The sequence below is a fragment of the Antennarius striatus genome, chromosome 16 (genome assembly GCF_040054535.1).
Source record: "Antennarius striatus isolate MH-2024 chromosome 16, ASM4005453v1, whole genome shotgun sequence".
In the NCBI taxonomy this organism is placed as follows: domain Eukaryota; kingdom Metazoa; phylum Chordata; class Actinopteri; order Lophiiformes; family Antennariidae; genus Antennarius; species Antennarius striatus.
The window spans coordinates 20,452,827-20,465,326 of NC_090791.1; the positions used below are offsets into that span (position 1 = coordinate 20,452,827).

A 12,500-nucleotide genomic window follows, 5' to 3' on the forward strand; every position below is an offset into this window, starting at 1 on the left:
GGAGGAAATTCACTCAGCAGAGGTAGAGATGTTAAAGTTACATTACAGTACTATAATATTTTATTTTATTATGTGTTTTTTTTATGTCCTATAATTGTTTCTCATAAGTCTAATAAGGAACATTACTTCAGTATTTACAGTAGTACTTTACATTTAAATGACCTCAAATGGAGATTGTACATTGAAATTTAATACATTTAATAAATTTATTAAATTAAACTTATGAACAACCTCTTGCAATTAATTATGTACATGTACAATTAATTATGTACAACTAACTATATATATATATATATATATATATATACATATATATATATATATATATATATATATATATATATATATATATATATATATATATATATATATATATATATATATATATATATATATATATAAGCAGCTGGATAGTACAGTGGTACAGTGGTTAAGTCAACTGACTTGAATGCAGGAGGGCGTGGTCTGGAATGCAGGAGGGCGTGGGCGTGGCTTCGAACCCCAGACATGGCGGGCACTATCCAGTGAGGGTCCTTAGGCAAGACCCTTAATGCTATACGAGCCTACCTCAAACATGAGTGAACACAATAATGACAGAGTCATACCGGCTCGGACGTCGCCCGGGTTAACAAGGTCCGCGTCAGATGCTAGGGAACCAGGGCAATCTGATGAGAAATGGGCTACTGGAACAAGACACACATGGACAAGGGCGGAGAATACGGAGTTGTTGGAATGCTACTACACAAGTAATCCCAGAGAGAGGGGATATATGGGGCGGATGTGGGACCAATGGATGCTTCGAAACCCACAATCAAGGCTAACAAAGAACCAGCTGTTAGCCCAGTGTTCCAACATCCGTAACCGAAAACTGCTGTCACAACTAGAGATCGATGAAATACTACAACAATGCTATGGCAAGGGGGAGCCAGGACGCCAGGTCAGCGGGGGGATATCACCCCCCCCCACAATCCATGATTGGGTACCAAGCCCCAAGAGACATAGACTGCCTCAATACAAGAGCTGCTGACCTGCGAAGGAAGATCGTGACCCAAATGGAAACCTGGAGCCTCCGACAAATACCGAAGCTAAGTTGTCAAGTACCTTCAGAAGATCTGCCAGAAGATGTGAATGCTGCAATAAGAACCCACAATAAGTTCCCACAGGGAACATAACTGAGACCAACAAGCTGATCCACAGTACAGCAACAGTAATCCTCGAGATGCTGGGATACAAGATCAACACAGGGCATTACAAATAATACCCTCCATGGAAGAGACGGTTAGAGGCCAAGATAAAGGCGACACGGAGAGAAGTCAGCCAGCTAGCCGAGCTACAGAAGGGGAACATGGTGAATAAAGGGGCACCCAGGAAATACAGCAAGCTCTCCATACCTGAAGCACTCGAAACTGCCAAACAGAGACTAACAGCTCTGGCTACCCGACTGAAGCGATACACCAAGGAGATTGAGGCCAGGAGAATAAACAAGACCTTCTCCACTCAACCAGCAAAGGTGTACTCTCAGTGGCAGGGAAATAGCACCCGGCCAGACCCACCAAGAGCTGAGGTGGAGAAATACTGGAAGGGCATATGGGAAAGAGTAGCATCACACAACACCGATGCCCAGTGGCTAGTGGACCTAAGGACTGACCACAGCTGCCTCCCAGAACAAGAACCAGTAACCATCTCAATGGCAGACATCCAAGAAAGAGTGTCAAAGATGAAGAGTTGGTCAGCACCGGGCCCCGATATGATCCATACATACTGGCTAAAGAAGCTGACAGCACTCCACGAGCGTCTAGCAGCACAGATGAACCAGCTGCTAAGGGATGGGACGCATCCAGAATGGTTGACTGAAGGCAGGACAGTCCTGATCATGAAAGACCCACAGAAGGAATCTACCCCATCCAACTACCGGCCAATAACCTGTCTCAGTACAACATGGAAGCTCCTGTCAGGCATCATGGCAGCTAAGATGAGTAGGCACATGGATCAATACATGAGTGGGACACAGAAAGGAGTTGGTAGTAACACCAGGGGAGCCAAGCACCAGCTACTGGTGGACAGAGCAGTACACAGAGACTGTAAGAATAGGCAGACCAACTTGTGCACCGCCTGGATTGACTACCAGAAAGCCTACGACTCAATGCCACACACGTGGATACTGGAATGTCTGGAACTGTATAAGATCAACAGGACACTAAGAGCCTTCATCAAGAACTCAATGGGGAAGTGGAAGACAACCCTGGAGACTAACTCCAAGCCAATTGCCCAAGTTAACATCAAGTGCGGCATATACCAAGGGGATGCACTATCACCACTGCTGCTCTGCATAGGCCTGAACCCCCTCAGTCACATCATCACAAAGAGTGGCTACGGATACCGATTCCGAAGCGGGACAACAATCAGCCATCTCCTCTACATGGATGACATCAAGCTGTATGCCAGGAATGAGCGAGAAATTGACTCACTGATCCACACCACCAGGATCTACAGCGACGACATAGGGATGTCATTCGGATTAGACAAATGTGGCCGGATGGTATCAAGAAGAGGCAAGATGATCAGAACTGAAGGGGTCAACCTACCAGGGGGCAGGATAGAAGACATCAAGGACAGCTACAAATACCTTGGAATCCCACAGCCTAATGGCAACCATGAGGAGGCCGCAAGGAAGTCATCCACAGCTAAATACCTCCAGAGAGTAAGGCAAGTCCTGAGAAGTCAGCTGAATGGCAAGAACAAGGTCTGAGCCATCAACATGTATGCACTGCCGGTCATCAGATACCCCGCTGGGATCATAAGCTGGCCAAAGGAGGAGATAGAAGCCACAGATATCAAGACTAGAAAGCTCCTCACCATGCATGGAGGGTTTCACCCCAAGTCCAGCATCCTGAGGCTGTACACTAAGCGGAAAGAGGGAGGCCGAGGACTAGTGAGCATCAGGGCCACTGTCCAGGATGAGACATCAAAAATCCAAGAGTACATCAGGACGATGGCCCCAACAGATGAACTGCTCAGTGAATGCCTTAGACAGCAGAAACCTGAGGAGGAAGAGGAGGAGGAGGAGGAGACAACATGGAGGGACAAGCCCCTACACGGCATGTACCACCGTCAGATAGAGGAAGTGGCTGATATCAAGAAGACCTACCAATGGCTGAATAAAGCTGGACTGACAGACAGCACAGAGGCACTGATCATGGCAGCACAAGAACAGGCCCTAAGTACAAGGGCAATAGAGGCCAATATCTACCACAGTAGATCTGACCCAAGGTGCAGGCTATGTAAAGAAGCCCCAGAGTCAGTCCAGCATGTGGTAGCAGGGTGTAAGATGCTCGCCAGCTCAGCATACATGGAAAGGCACAACCAAGTAGCTGTGATAGTGTACAGGAACATCTGTACCCGGTATGGACTAGAAGTACCCAAATCCCAATGGGACATACCACCGAAGGTGGTTGAGAACGGCAAGGCTAAGATCCTGTGGGACTTCAGCTTCCAGACCGACAAACAGCTACTGGCTAACAAACCAGACATAGTGGTGATGGACAAAGAGCAGAAGAGAGCAGTGGTGATAGATGTGGAGATTCCAGCTGACGCCAACATCAGGAAGAAGGAACACGAAAAGATTGAGAAATATCAAGGGTTGAAAGAACAGCTGGAACAGATGTGGAAGGTTAAGGTTAATGTGGTCCCCGTGGTAGTAGGAGCACTTGGGGCAGTGACCCCCAAACTGGAAGAGTGGCTCCAGCAGATTCCTGGAACAACATCTGAAGCCTCAGTCCAGAAGAGTGCAGTCCTAGGAACAGCTAAGATACTGCGCAGAAACCTCAGACTCCCAGGCCTCTGGTAGAGGACCCGAGCTGGAGGATGACACACAGATACCACCCCACAAGGGTGAGAGGGACATTTATTTATATATATTTATATATATATTTATATATATATAGATATATTTATATATATATATATATATATATATAAATATATATAAATAAATGTCCCCTCTATATATATATATATATATATATATATTTATATATATTTATATATATATTTATATATATATGTGAAGTTGCATATTTTTGGTAACTTTGGTGGAGGTACGTGTGCTACAGTGAAATAAGTAAACCCTTTAAAAATTGTGTAGATCGTGTGTGTGTGTGTGTGTGTGTGTGTGTGTGTGTGTGTGTGTGTGAGTGTGAGTGTGTGTTAATAGGTTGAGGTATCATGGTGTTACTGGTATTAGCAGGAATAATTGAGTTGCTCAACAGACCGAGGACCAATCAGCTCCCTTTGTGTAATCTGGCAGTAAGGGTGAGATCAATCTGTAGACACTACACTCACACACACACACACACACACACACACACACACACACACACACACACACACACACACACACACACACACACACACACACACACACACACTGATACATCAGGGTTAAACTGGTACACCTCCTTTCTCAGTAAAAGGTCACTGGTAAAAACCTCATCTGTTTCACATGCATCAACACACACACACACACACACACACACACACACACACACACACACACACACACACACACACACACACACACACACGTCTGTTGTTATTTTTATACTTCATATCTCTGCCTGATGTTCCTCGGGCATATTCTGTACTAAACACTTAAAACTCCAGTAACCATCTGTGTTTGTGTGTGTGTGTGTGTGTGTGTGTGTGTGTGTGTGTGTGTGTGTGTGTGTGTGTGTGTGTGTGTGTGTGTGTGTGTGTGTGTGTGTGTGTGTTTATGTCCATGCAGCACCAGATGTGTCTGTTCTAGTAAATACATACCAAAATCCAGAGGAGAAATACGGAGATGAAGAGGAAGAAGACGAGGAGGCAGGGATGGAGTCATTTCAGGAAGGGGATGAGCTCAGCTGTGTCCTCCACTCATTTTCAATCTCAACCTAATTAATTGGGCAGAATTAATCTCACAGTCGGCGTACACACACACACACACACACACACACACACACACACACACACACACACACACACACACACACACACACACACACACACACACACACACACAACACACACACACACACACACACACACACACACACCATTTTCCCTTCTAAACCTGAACACAACCATGTGAATGAGGACCCACACACACCCTGCTGTGTGCCCAGTGGCAGGCGGCACAGTCAGACATGAAATACTGTCCACCAGCATCATCCATCTGCTTCCCTCCCTCCCTCCCTCCCTCCCTCCCTCCCTCCCTCCCTCCCTCCCTCCCTCCCTCCCTCCATCTCTTCCCTACTTTCATCACCATTCCTACCAATCCCTCCTCATGTGCACCCCTCCCTCCCTCTTACCCCCTCCCTCCTTCATTCTTACCCCTTTTCTCCTGCTTTCCATCCTCGACATCTATTTCCACATAAACCTACAGTTTAACCAACTCAGACCGAACTCCAGGTCCTCCAGGAAAGTCACGTTGGACTAAGTCGAACCCTAAACCCAATTACTAGTGGATTATTATTGACATTTAAATAATAAATTCATCGGAAAAAAACAATAAAAACTAGTTTAGTTTTTCTTACCAAGAATCCACACCAACTCTACATCAAGCTCGTTACGCCACAGCTGAAGGCTAGCTTCTGTTCTGCTGACAGTAAATAATGTTCCCAGTGGGGGGGTGCGGTGGGTGGCTCTGTCGGGTCACAGTTAGAAGGTTTGAGGTTTGAATCCTTTCTGTGTGGGGTTTGTATGTTCTCCTCGTGTCTACATGGGTGCCATCTGGGTTCTCCGGCTTCCACCCAACCTCTGGTCACATCAAAATTGTCCATAGGTGTGAGCGAGACTGGTTGTCTGGTGTCTCATCTGGGGTGTACCCCACCTGCTGGGATTGGCACCACCGGACCCGTGACCTACAAGGCAGATTAGCAGCTATAGACGAGATGATTGCGATCCTCTCGTCTACGAGGAAACGGCTGGATGGATTGTGTTGGGGTTCTCTGTCTGTTAAAGGGCTTTGAAATGTCTGATGCTGTGATGAAGCACTATACAAGTAAAGGTTGATTGTATAGAGGCAGGGATGGATCTCTGAGAACTCATTGGTTATTTTAGCCCACTATGATCGTATTATCATAACCATACAAGCTTTAAAGACTAAAAATTAAATTCAACATGAATTGGGATCTGCATCAGGAAGCTCTTCACAAAGAAGTTGCAAACAACTAAAGCAACAGTTGGTGTTCAAATCCAAAGAATCTCAGCAATGTGTTCCTGTCATCAGCCTGTGTTTGATCTGTGCTGGGGTGTCAACATGGCTGCAGTTTGTGATGGACTCTAGCATGTTGGAGAACAGATTAACCCTGTTTACCCTGTGCTGTACAGATGGCCTCAGAGTCCACCTCTGAGGTCTCAGAGGTGGACTCGTCCATCACCCAAGCTGAAGTCACCGAGGTGGTCACCAAACTCCTCAGTGGCAAATCACCGGGGGTGGATGAGATTCACCCTGAGTACCTCAAGTCTCTGGATGTGGAGGGACTGTCATGGTGGACACGTCTCTGTAACATCGCATGGCAGTCAGGGACAGTACCTCTGGATTGGCAGACCGGGGCGGTGGTCCCTCTTTTCAAAAAGGGGGACCGGAGGGTGATGTTCTGGATCTGTGTGATAAATGTTATTGAAGGAGACACGTCAGGACAGACATCAGATGGAGTCCGTCCTGAGGGCCCCTGAGGGCCCCTGGAACAGGGCGGGGCCCCTGTGGTCAGATGGACAGGTCTGCTGGAGGCTCCAGTCCGTCTGTGGAGATGAATCCCCCCCAGTCAGTGGAATCCCCTCCTGCTGGATGTGGACCCCCGGTACCGAGGACCCCTCACGACCAACGCTGTCCGGTTCAAACAGGGCAGCCCTCTGCTGCCCCCTGGTGGCAGCCTGCCCCCCTCTGGAACACACATGTCAAGGTCAAGGCCCGCGTGACAGGTTGACCTCAGGAATGAGTGTGTGTGTGTGTGTGTGTGTGTGTGTGTGTGTGTGTGTGTGTGTGTGTGTGTGTGTGTGTGTGTGTGTGTGTGTGTGTGTGTGTGTGTGTGTCTCTGTGTGGCTCCGCGGTGCACTAGCCCGGAGTGTCCCCCTCCTGACCCCCTAAGCCAGCCGGGCTTGGCTCCAGCTTCCTGTGACCCACGACAGCGGATGAAGCGTCATGACGACGGATGGATGGATGTTTATCAGCAGTCAGAGTGAATTTAGCCACCCCCCTCCTCAAAACCGGGGTGGGGGGGGCTTAAGCCAGGTGGGGGCCAGAGTGTATGTTCGGAGAGGTCAAAGGTCACCTGTGTGTCTTCTACTGAGTCAGTACGTTTCACCCCCGCAGTGCCCCAGCTGTTCCTCCAAGCTGCTCAGACGCCTCAGTGTTGGCAGCACACACCTGTGTGAACAGGTGTTCTCTCTGGTGAACCAAACAGCGCAGGAGCGTCTGACTGAAACACCTTCACTCCATCCTGAGGGGTTCCTCGGCTCAGAGCCTGACCCCTGAATGACCCCTGACCCCTGAATGGACCCTGACCCCAAACGTTCATGAACTTGTGCTGAAGATGAGACTCCATCAAACATCAGCTCAGCCTCAGTCAAGGGAGCCTCACGCAGCAGGAGCGGATTTTCAGTTTGAAATTCAGTTACATTTTTGAATGTGTTTCACAAGACGTGACGTCGCCTTGAAGGAAGTAGTTGTGTCTGTGTGCCGTAGATTTCTGTATGTTATTGATTTATTCAGATTTATTTCAGTTGAATGGACTCAGGGAAAATTGCAAATAGGAGCCATGAGAAAGGATAGAACGGATTACATTTTTTTAAACTATTTGAAGCAATGATTGGTCGGATTGTAGAGCAACACAATCATTTTTTAATCTTTTCATTTTTTTTCCACAGTAATGCATTATTATTATTGCACAGGTGTGATTGACACGGATCAATGGATCATCAGCGGCCGACTCTGACTGTTGTTGTTGATGATCTTAAAAACTGGTGGAGCGTTCCTTGGAAGTGTTTTCTTCTTTTTCTCCTCAAGGATTAATTTATAAGAATTAAAGTCTAACCAAAAAATAATCTGGATTAGAAATAAAACACAGGGGATTCACAAGTGACAACATCAGTCAGATCCTGTGGTTCTGTCTGACGTCACAGCAAACTAAAAGTTTGAAAGGATAGTTAGCTGAGCTAAAAGGGTACTTAGCTGAGCTAAAAGGGTAGTTAGCTGAGCTAACTACCCTTGACTTACCCGATTTGTCCCTTGAAGTCCATTTTGATGAAATCGATGAAGTTGAAGTTGGAAATGTCAGAAATACGCAAGTGGAAATGCGGAACCGCAAATCGCAACCGGAAATCGCAAAGTTCTCATGGACCAATCAGAATCCTTTATTGATTTGCCAAACATTCATACATGTATGTGTGGATTCCAGTTCCTAAACTTTCAGGCTTGAGTTTTGGCCACTCTTGCGGACGGAGCTTTCATTAGGAAATTCACCAGTGGAAATATTCAAATTAGTTTACGTTGTTGTTGTTGTTTGTTGGTCCATGAGATCTGCTGAGCTTCTAGTCCAGGTTCCTCATCTGGTATCTGGGTTTGTCTGATGGCTTCTTCAGCGCTGAAGATGGTTCTGTGGAGAAAGATACTGCTTGGAGATGGAGGGACGCGGGTTCAAATCCAGGGCATGACATCTGTTTTATGTCATAATAAAATACGTATGTACAGCTCTACTATCTACCATTAAGACTCACTCATGATTCTTTGGATCATTTTAATCCAGATTAGTTTACAGTAAACTTTTGCTCCTTATAATTTAATCCGTGAGGATGTTAGAACCTGTCCAGGGCACACATGTCAAAGTCAAGGCCCGCGGGTCACATGTGGCCCGTGATGAATTATTTATGGCCCACCGGATGGTTTTTAATTACCATTAGAACCGGCCCACAGGCCCCATCGGCCCACTGGTGTTTTGCATGCACCAAAACTACATTCCCCACAATGCAACGGTAGCAGAAGTCAGGGAGGTAATGTCATGGTTCTGTTCTTTTTGTATTCTAGGCAGGTCTGTTTTTGTTGTAGCTGGTTTTCTCCCGTCAGGTCATGCTGGCAGGGGGTGTGTCTGGCGCCCAGCGGCTGACGAGGAACACCAGTTCCCACTCGGCTCATCAGCCTCTGCTCAAAAGGCCGGGTCCTCCCCTGAGAGGGTTCCAGATAATTCTGTCCTGTTTCAGTGATGTTAGTGTTCCTAGTTGTCTCTGCTGCTTGTCCTTCCTCATAGTTTATAGATTTTTGTCATGTTTTTGCTCTGCTCTTTTTGGTTCCCTTTGCTCACTTGTGTTTTCAGCCTGAGCATTAAACTGTTGATTTTTGAACTTTTTGTGTCAGTGTCTGCTCCTTGGGGTCCAGATTTGACCAATCCCTAACAGATAAAAGATGAGACACCATCAGACATCAGCTCAGCCTCAGACAAGGGAGCATCACAGGGCAGTAACGTATTTTCAGTTTTAAATTCAGTTAAATTTTTACATTTGTTTTTACAAGACCTGACCTGAAGTATTGTTTTGTCTGTGTGCCATAGATTTCTGTATTTTATTCATTTATGAAGATTCATTTCAGTTGAATGGACTCAGGGAAAATTGCAGATAAGAGCCATGAGAAAGGATAGAACTGATTCGACTTTTTAAAAATTTCACTATTTGAAAGCAGTGATTGGTAGGATCTCAGGGCGGCACAATATTTTTTTTGCACCATAATGCATTATTATTGTGCTTCTACAATATTATTGTTCATGCAGTAATGCATGCACAATAATGTATTTTCAGTTTATAATGCATGTGATTTCATTCATGCATTTATCTTGGTATGAAGGAAATTTTTTTTTTTGAAGGACATTTACGTTTCTGCTGTTTGCCTGTTGAAAATGTTTCCCCTTGAAGTTACTGACAGCCATAAGAAAGTATTGCTTTATTGATTTAATCATTAAATAAGAACCACTGTGTGAGCTCTTGGTTCAATGGGCTGTGTTCATTTCAATGTGTTTTAAGAAACATTGAACCAGTCCGGCCCACAGCTCGTAGAAAATTTGTTTTATTGGCCCTCAATGACCTCCGGTTGACTCCCCCCCCCCCCCCCCCGAGGAAACCGTAGGGGATGGGTGCAGTGTGGACTGGGTGGCAATCGTCAGCATGGGGCCCGCCGACCCAATCCCCAGACAAAGAGTCTAGCTCTGGGGACATGGAATGTCACCTCGCTGGGGGGAAAGGAGCCAGAGCTTGTGAGGGAGGTAAAGAGGTACCGACTAGATATAGTTGGGTTCACCTCCACCCACAGCCTGGGCTCTGGAACCCAAACCCTTGAGAGGGGCTGGACTCTCCACTTTTCTGGTGTTGCCCAAGGTGAGAGGCGGGGGGCTGGTGTGTGCTTGCTTGTAGCCCCACAGCTCAGCCGTCACATGTTGGAGTTCACCCCGGTGAACGAGAGGGTCGCACCAATGTGCCCTAGGGTTGGGGACAGGTGTGTCACTGTTGTTTTGGCCTACGGGCCAAACAGCAGTGTGGAATACCCGGCATTCTTGGAGTCCCTGGGGGGGGTACTGAATAGTGCTCCGACTGGGGACTCCATTGTTCTCCTTGGGGACTTCAACGCTCACGTGGGCAATGACAGTGAGACCTGTAGGGGGTGATTGGGATGAACGGCCTCCCCGATCTGAACACGAGTGGTGTTCTGTTAGTGGACTTCTGTGCTGGTCACAGTTTGTCCATAGCGAACACCTTGTTCAACCACAGGGATGTCCATCAGTGCACATGGCACCAGGACACCCTAGGCCAGAGGTCGATGATCGACTCCATTGTCGTATCATCAGACCTCCGACCGCGTGTGTTGGACACTCAGGTGAAGAGAGGGGCGGAGCTGTCAACCGATCACCACCTGGTGGTGAGTTGGATCCACTGGCTGAGCGGGGGACTGGACAGACTCAGCAGACCCAAACATGTTTTGAGAGTCTGTTGGGAACGTCTGGTAGAACCCTCTGTCAGTGAGGTCTTCAACTCCCACCTCTGGGAGACCTTCTCCCAGATCCCGCAGGAGGCTGGGGACATTGAGTCAGAGTGGACCATGTTCTCCACCTCCATTGTTGAAGCGGCTGGTCGGAGCTGTGGTGTCAAGGTCTATAGTGCTTGTCGCGGCAGTAACCCCCGAACCTGGTGGTGGACACCGGAAGTAAGGGATGCCGTCAAGCTGAAGAAAGAGTCCTATCAAACCTTGTAGAGAGTCTTTGCGGCAAGTGGAGGACTTTAAATATCTTGGGGTCTTGTTGACGAGTGAGGGAAGGATGGAACGTGAGACTGACAGACGGATCAGTGCAGCTTCTGCAGTGATGCAGTCGCTGTAGGTCTGTGGTGGTGAAGAAGGAGCTGAGTCGTAGGACGAAGCTCTGGATTTACCGGTCAATCTACGTTCCTACTCTCACCTATGGTCAGGAGCTTTGGGTCGTGACCCAAAGGACAAGATCCCGGATACAAGCGGCTGAAATGACTTTCCTCCATAGAGTGGGGGGCGCACCCTTAGAGATAGTGTGAGGAGCTCAGTCACCAGGGAGGAGCTCGGAGTAGAGCTGCTGCTCCTCCACCTCGAGCGGAGCCAGCTGAGGTGGCTCGGGCATCTGTTCAGGATGCCTCCTGGACACTGAATTTGAATGCTCAGAGGTCTGTCATGAGATCCTGTGGTTCCATTTGTCCTCCATCATCACCTCAGGTTGTTTCATGGTTGTCTGGAGACAACAGCTGAAGCGTCCTGCTCTTCCTAATCTTCACCATCCTGCTCAGTCTTCAGCCAACACACCCCCACCATTTCCCACCACTGCTCCAGTCTCTCCCTCTGCTTCGCCTTCAAGCCTTGTCTGCCATCCAATCAGCTGTGAGTCTGCTCATTCTGGACACACATATCATTTGTTTCTCATTTGTTACCTGAATATTTAAACCACCTTGTTTGCACTTCTACTCCTGTTTGTTGTTCGAGCTCCTGCTTGTTCTGAATGTTTTTTGACTTTTTGGATGTTGATCTGTGTGTTTCCTGGTTTTTCTTCAGTCCTACATCTCTGTACTTCTGGACTTGGGTGATTCTAGATTAAACCCTCTGCTTTGACTGAATCTTGACTCTGCCCTATAGGTCTGCATGTGGGTCTTCCAGTTGCATGACAATGATAATGAAAAGACAGTTGCTTACATCTGAAAGGATGCTATTTCTTGGTAGCCTTTCACAAGACACGTATCCTACAGAGCATTTCTGAGAGGCTTTGAATTTCAGCTCCTATATGCTGCAGCTGTATGCTGCTTTTGAAGAGTACACAAATATCCTGTAGGATGAACAACCTGATCAACCTACAACCCCAGTGTATTTCCTTTCCCACCCAACCGGTCAAGGCAGATGGCCGCCCAAAAGAGTCCTGCCTGGAGTTTCTTCCTCAATGAGGGATTTTTTCCCCGCCCCTGTTGTT

General features: G+C 47.2%; 1 pseudogene; it reads left to right on the plus strand.

The window, feature by feature from the left end:
- Nucleotides 1-12,500, plus strand: part of LOC137610258 (uncharacterized) — a 110,327-nt pseudogene that overhangs the window by 72,760 nt on the left and 25,067 nt on the right.